Genomic DNA, 8,263 nt, shown 5'->3' on the forward strand with positions numbered 1-8,263 from the left:
GACGCATGCGCTTGCCAGACAGACAGAGAGAGACAGAGAGACAGAAAGCGAGAAATCAACCCCCAGGGGGGATGGTCACACCGCAATCCCTTCTCCTCCATTCTCCTCTCAGGATCTTGGGCATGCATGCACACGCACCCAGCGTGAATTTTAAGCCACCGGGTCCGGGACGTGAACCGCGGTTGACTATGTGGGAGTCCAACGACATAGCCATTATGCTAACTGAGGGTTCCCTCAAATGGATTATTTTATGAATTATCCCCAAAAATATTTGTAGATATATTATCCTTCTTATCTTGGGTCAGCAACTTAAGATCCAGAAGAGTTAAACAACTTGACCAGAGCCACATAGTCTGACACAGTTAGATCCAAGATGAAAATGCCCTCCTTCTAGTTTAAAATCTGACTTTTTGCTTTTCAGCAAATGCCTGACATCCAACTCAAGTTCTGAAGGAAAATTATACATTGACATCCTTTTCATCCAAAGGGACATTTGTGTATTCTTTTTATAATCTTTTTTTACACAATTTGTAGGAGCAGAGAGATAGAGAGAGAGGAGATAAAGACAGAAATTAAAATATTTTTTAAATGGCACCATCAGCTAGAGACCAGCAGTTACCATAATGGCTATGTTATTGGACTCCCATGTAGTCAACCACGGTTCGAGTCCCAGACCTGATGGCTTAATCTCACGTTGGGCGCTTGTTCATGCATACCCAAGATCCCGAGAGGAGAATGAAAGAGAAGGGATTGTAGCGTGGCCATCCCCCTGGGGGGGTGATTTTTTGCTTTCTGTCTCTCTGTCTCTGTCTTTCTGGTGTGTGCATATACCCTGTAGCAAAAGCCTCACCAAAAAAAAAAAAAAAAAGGCACAATCTGCTCCTGAAAAACAGACATTTATTTCTTCATGTAATATTAATATCAATAGCATAATTGATTAATGTAGTTAATATTTAAATGCAAAATAAGCATATAAATACACTCAATGTTATGAAGTTATTCAATGGCTCATGTCCATACAAGACAGTTAGAAATTCAAGATATAGTCTTGGAAAGAAGAGAGACCAGAAAAAATAATTATGACAAATTAAAGGTCACAAAAATAGTGCAATGTACACCCACAGCTGTTTCTTACTTGGAACTGTTTGGAAAAAAATGAAATAAATGAAGATATGAAGGTGAAAAATCATGTATTTGTTTCATTTGCCTGAAATAGCAAAGCCAAGGATGAGAGATAGTTCAGAAGGCTGAAGTAGAATGAGACCAACTTAGAGCACCCAGACTTAATCAGGACAGACTCAGCCATCGTAAAGAAAGAGTCCACTAGATTCAAGAAAAGGATTATTGATTTATGCACTTGAAATAAAGATTCTTCTTTTATTTAAAGAGATTTTTGCTATAGGGCGTGTGTGCTCACCAGAAAGACAGAAACAAAAAGCGAGTAGTCATCATACCCCTCGGGGGGATGGCCACACTGCAGTCTCTTCTCTATTCTCCTTTTGGGATCTCGGGCATGCACACACATGCGCCTTGGGTGAATTTAAACTGCTAGGTCCAGGACTTGAACCACGATCAACTACGTGGGAGTCTAGTGATGTATCCATTACGCCATCTGCTGGTCATGTTGAAATAAAGATTCAAAAAATACGGTAACATTAAACTATGGGGTTATGTGATTTACTTAAGTGGTCCTCAGTGCCTGAGTCAAGAAGTACAACGATGCTTGGATGTGTTGATTCAGGACTGGGCATTGTGAGGACCAAGAGAGTAAGAAGCAGAGTTCTACCAAGAGTGGTTAAATTGTCAAACCATGGACTAGTGAAGGGACTGAAGGCAACTAGTGGTATATGAGTTTGGTGTGGTAGTGGCCTTGCTAATTTTGGGGTTTATTCTGGCCATGGACCCACCATGGTGTTTAGCACATGGTTTACACTTAATAAATGCATGTCAAAGAAAACAGAAAAAAATGAGTCATAAAATGGAGGAATTATTCCATACAGTTCTTGTGACAAGTTGTCAATATATGACTCAAAGTAAGATTCGAAACTATAAAAATATAGTAAAATTATCAAAATGGAAAAGATGATAACTAGGTTCAACTCTGTTCCTAATTTTTCCATTTGTGTGTATGTGTTTCCATTGCAGTGTTCTTTGTAATTAACCAGAAATACCTCATTATAGAAACAGAAATGACAGTAGTTTTAAAATATATATTATTAACATTTAATTATGAACTTCCATTGCATATTTTGTCTCCAGGTAGCAAGTAGTACAGTCTTTGTCTTTATAATTGGTTAATTTTTTTATTAACATATTTATGATAGAATATTGAAATACTTGTGATGTTGCACTTAAATTATTTTGTTTTCTGTAAGGTTTGATTCTGGTACATTTTCTTAGCAGTACTAAGATGGTTACTATTACAATTTCACTAGATACTATACCTTATCTACATCTTCAAAATTAATTATACTTATCATTGAAAGATATCTTTGGTGTATAGCTAAATCCTTTACTTAGCTAATGTCTAATTCTCATAACAACTCTAAAATATATCACCACCAATTTACAGATATAGAAACTATAGAAACTGAGGCTTACTCAGACAGTATAAATAACTGGCCTAAGGTCTTACAGCAATTAATGTATAAAATATTTTCATCTAAGTCTGTAGCAAATAATGTATAAAATATTTCATCTAAGTTTTTGCCCATTGTAGAGGGTTTTATTTATTTATTTATTTTTTAGGCATTTTGCCATAGGCAACATGTGCTGGCAGGAGAGGGACAGAAAGAGGGAAAGTGAGAAATTATGCCCCAGAGAGTATGACCATGCTGCAATCCCTTCTCCTCCATTCTCTTCCTGAGATTTCGGGTATGTACGTATGCATGCCCAGCATGATTTTCAAGCCTCCAGCTCCAGGACTCACACCTTCAGCCATGGGGAAGTCCAACATCTTAACTAGCATGCTACCTATTGGCCCCTAGAGTCTATTTTATTGATCTTAACATACTTTGAGATGCTATAAAATTGTTTAAAAACGTTCGTTAGTATTTTGCTCTTCTTCATGAATCTCTGTATCTTAAAAAGTATTAAATTTGACATCAAAATTTAGTTTTCATTGAGAATTAGGATTTTACATCCTCTGGTGCATACTGATATAGTTTCAGGAATATTTTGAGGTTTTTTTGTTTTGTTTTTTGGGAGTTTTTTTGCTATAGGGCGCATGCGCTCACCAGAAAGACAGAGACAGAGAGACAGAAAGCGAGAAATCACCCCCCAGGGGGGGATGACCACACCGCAATCCCTTCTCCATTCTCCTCTCGGGATCTTGGGCACGCACGCACACGTGCCCAGCGTGAGTTTAAGCCACCGGGTCCGAGACTCAAACCTCGGTTGACTACGTGGGAGTCCAGCAACATAGCCATTATGCTAACTGCTGGTCCCTTGAGGTTTTGAAAATAAGAAGCTAATGACTGTTCTTCTAAAAGCCATGGATCTCAGGAAAATTTCTTGCCCAGCAGTTATCCTTATATTTGGACTCCATCTGGGCTTTCTGAAAAGATGGGCAGTGAATGCTGACCTTGTGGTCATAATGGCCCCTAGAATAGAATCATCAGATTTAGCAAATATTTATAGGGAACTTGCTTGAATTTGAATTTGAGGTTAAGAATTCTTTGTACTCTCACTTAATATTGAGGACATATTTATCCTTAGAAGGTATTGATTACAATTTTGAAATTCGGTTTCAACCTACTGTCCTATATTTCATCTGACAAACCTGCTCCGGGAACGCTATGTGACAGAATCAGAGGGAAGAAAAACACAATTGAAGATAAGTAGACATCTCCTGAAAATTGCCCTGGGAAAGCATATTTTTAAATAGACTTGAAATTCTTCCAGATTCTTGGGTGAGAGTCTTTTGATTCCATTTGGACAGGAGACAGAGGACAAACCTGTTTCATGGGCTTAGAGCAAACAAATTCTTGATAAATGGTTATTGGCCAAAGGCGTACAAGAGAGGTTGGGAGAAGGCCAAATGGAAACTTAATGAATCCTTAAATGAAGAAGGGGTTAGGGGAAAAGCAATCGGCAAGGTATCCTATGAAGCAACAGGATATGAACATGGTTGCTTTGAATCTGCATCAGGAGCTTCCTTGGTTAACATCTAATCCTTTGGATTCTCTACAGTTCTCAGCTGTTACATACTTCCGGGAGTCCTTTTGAACGAATACTTCACAAGTAAGTGTGGGGTTTTCTCAATAGGTTGATAATGTTGATGACAAAAATAAAGCTGAATTAACCCATAGGGATGATTTAGCCTTGCCTTGTGTACATCACAGAGTGTATTCACCTAAGCTCAGAATGCCTTGTTTTCCTTTCAGCATGCCTAGTCCAAACTACAGAATGAAAGTACAGTATTCTGTATTCGTATTCACAATGTATTCTGCAGATTCTTACAGACAAGGGGGCATTGCGTATTGCTTCTATCTTTATAAAACTAGTTAAAACTTTAGCATGTACTAATTAATATAGCATATACTGATTAATTAGCCACACTTTGAAAGGGCTGAATTAGGAAACAAAGAATGTTATACTCATAACTAATTATCTGTTCCCACAAATATAAAGTGCTTAAAATGACAGCAAATGTAAGAAAAGTTTGAAAAAGGTGAGCTTCTCTGGAATTTTACCTGACCACTAGTCAATGCAGACATTTCAATTGTTCAAGCTGAGTGGTGAAATGAACATTTTATTGAGGTCAATGGAGTTGATAGACTAAAACAGATATTTTACCCTGCTCGATTGATATTTTGCTAGAAACTGCTAGCAATAAGAAAGCAACTTCAAAAACTTTGACAAAGCTCCAGATAACCTTATGTGGTATGTTTTTTAATAAGTAAATGTGATACATTGAAAAAAAATTCAGAATGGTTTAAAACAATGTCCCAACATCACACACACACCTGTCCATCCTGTAGGCTTCTTGTCCTTGTAAGCTCATCAGGCAGTGTGGACAGTTTTGGGCTCCCTGGCCTGCCACTTAAGTCCTCAGTGTGGTGCCTGAGATGGGAGGAACTCTGTGTTTGCTGAGTGAATGAATACATGAATTGTTAATTAAATCAATTAACTACTGACTGTGCTACCTTGCCAATACTGCCAGCGTTTTCCAGGTGAACTCAAGATGAGTTAAAAAGCAACTACCTGTACTTGGTATAGATCCTACACAAGTGATCCAGGTGGCTGGTGAGCTCTCTTTCTGCAATATCTAAAACTGAACTACAGATTTTCTTTGAGTAATCCTTTAATACTGATTCTTTTCACTTCTATTTCTGGTTTTACAAGATATATGATGATAGATGAGTAGATGATAGATGAAAACTTTTGCTGTAAATTCACTATTTAGGGTCATAATTGTTTCCCTGAATGGTAACATACATGACTGCTCACTGTGCTATAATTGAACTTAATTGATCCCTTAATAAGATGTATTCATATTTATATTAGAGTCCCTGATTATGTGCAAATACAAAGACTAGACCTCATTCCTAGTTGTATACTTTATGTGGTATTAGATGAATTGTATCATTCTCTCATTTTAAAAAATTCTTTATACATTTAATCACCATATATCATTACAGGATGCAAAATAAATTTTCCCAGCATGAATACACATATTAGTATTTCCCAGCATATTAGTCCAGCTAAAGATAATACCATACATCTTATCATCAACACATAATTTTCCGTTTTTGTGTCCTTGAAATGTTTTGCTGCTTTCTTTCTCCCCTTGATTCCCTTCTTCTCACCCTCCTCCATTTCCCAACCTCCTCCCACACTGTCGCTAGTATCCACAATTGTTCTTCAAGCTTTTATATCTTCCAGTATCTCAGTTTCTGCAATGGAATACAGAATGTTCCCTTATTCTTACATCGTTTCTTTCCCTTGCCTTCTAAGATCTCATGTTTTCTTGGGTTTTATCCTGTATGATTAACTGTTCTTCCATGGTCTCTCATTCAAAATCCTCTCATCTTAAAGTTTATATATCGGAAATCTCTGGACCTCCATATTTGGAAATCTCTGCATCTCTAACTGCATTAATTCCTAGATTACATGTTGCCAAACTTTCATAGTTTTCAGCAGCTTTCATTTCTCAGTAATATTTTTCAGAGTACCTCTAAGCCAAAAGAAATATGTAACAGTTCTACATTAGACTCAGAGGACTAATTCTTTATGTCCTGGAGTAGGCTGAATAACAGCCCCCCAAAATATCCAGATCTGAGTCCTTAGATTTGTTAGTTTCTTACTTTATATGGCAAAAAGAGACATTATGAATAAATTAAGAGTCTTAAGATAGGGAGATTATTCTGGAATACCTGTGTAAACTACAATAACACAATGGTCCTTAGAAGGGGAAGAAGAGAGGGTCAAAGGAGGAGACAGAGGGTGATATGCTGATTTAAATCAGGACAGACTTGGAGATGCTTTGCTGTCAGTTTTGAAGATGGAAGAAAGGCCCATGAGCCAAGGAATGCAAGGGATGTCATTTTGGAGCTGGGAAATGCCAGGACCTCGATCTTCTCTCGGACTCTGCAGCGAGTGTAGCCCAGTGAGTCCATTTCAGACTTCTGACCTCCAGAACAGTAAGAGAATAATTTTATATTGTTTTAAGTCTCTAAATTTGTGGCAATTTGTTATCATAGTGATAGGAACTATTGATAAATCATGTCCTAATACTTCAGAGATTTATTAAATATACAAATGTTTAAAGTAAAGATAGTACTATGTATATTTTGTTCCTAATGCAGTCTGTACGCCTGCTGTATACTGCAAAGTGTGTCACATGCCAGGATCAAATTGGACACAGCCACCTTCACTTCTTGTTTCACATTAATTATTATGCAGTGCTTATTTTCTTAGCATAGTTCATACAAGTCTGATGCCATTAAGAGAAATGTGATTCAATGCAATGTTGAAATCATAAGCTGCCTACAACTGTTGGTTTAGGTGCTGTCCCAGATATCCAGTGTTGACATTTTCCCTCAAAAAGTTGATCTATCTTGTAGTGCTTCTAGCACTTTCTGGTATCAGGACCCTACGTAAATCTGGTCCCATACTTTTGTCTGTCAGTCTTTCTTTCTCTCTTTCTTTACTCTCTCTCTCTCTCTTTCTTCTTTCTTTCTTTCTTTCTTTTTTCTTTCTTTCTTTCTTTCTTTCTTTCTTTCTTTCTTTCTTTCTTTCTTTCTTTCTTTCTTTCTTTTTCTTTCTTCTTTCTTTCTTTTTGCTATTGGGAATGCACCCTCACCAGAGCGAGACAGAGACAGACAGAGAAAGAGAGAGGAAAAGTGAGATATCACACCTCACTGGGGGCATGGCCACACTACAATCCCTTCTTCTCCACACTCTTGGGTGTGGGCACATATACACACACTCATGCCTAGTGTAAACGATGAAGTCAGCGGTATGGTAGTCCTGTTCCTCAACCTCCACACTATCTTTGGCTTGGTCCCATACTTTTAAATATCATTCCTATGTTGAGTCCCAGTTTAATTTCCTTGAATGTCTAATACATACATCCAACCATGTATGCATAGTTTTAATTTGGATGACTAAAGGACATCTCCAATTAAATTCAAGGGGTCTTCAAAAACCTCATGGAAAATGCATATGATGAAAAAAATCATGGATGTATTTCAAAATTTTTCCACCAAAATGGACTCATACTTTAACTCTATTCTTCATGAATGTTGTAGTCCCCTCTTGGGTCCATGGCAGCATCATGGCCACCCTCAAACTGCTACCATCCTTGCACTGATTCCCCAACCCACCACCTCTGCATGCCCACTTCCTCCAAGGATTACATTCTCAGACAATGACTTTATCTTAATCTAGGAATGTCTCACCAAATTTGGAGTCTTCTTTACAATTTCTCTTTCTCTCACTTTCTTCATCCTACTTACATAAATTGTGTCACTGAACAACACCTGCCTAGCCCTACTGGCATCACCCAAGTCCTTCCCATGGCCTCCTCTCTGGGCTGCTGAGCTCCTTTCTTACCCTGTGTCCAGAGTGGCCCAAGGTCCATCAGATTCTGCAACTATTCTACTCCAAGGCCACGATTTGGTCTAACTCATAGAATAAACACAAGGCCCTCTTATCGGTCTACAAGAGTGCCTCTCTATCAAGGGCAATTTTGTCTGGAGTATTTGCCAAAATCATAAGGGAAAGGGGGTGCCATTGTCATCTGATGGGCAAAACGCAG

Source organism: Tupaia chinensis, unplaced genomic scaffold (assembly GCF_000334495.1).
Source record: "Tupaia chinensis unplaced genomic scaffold, TupChi_1.0 Scaffold144276_1, whole genome shotgun sequence".
In the NCBI taxonomy this organism is placed as follows: Eukaryota; Metazoa; Chordata; class Mammalia; order Scandentia; family Tupaiidae; genus Tupaia; species Tupaia belangeri.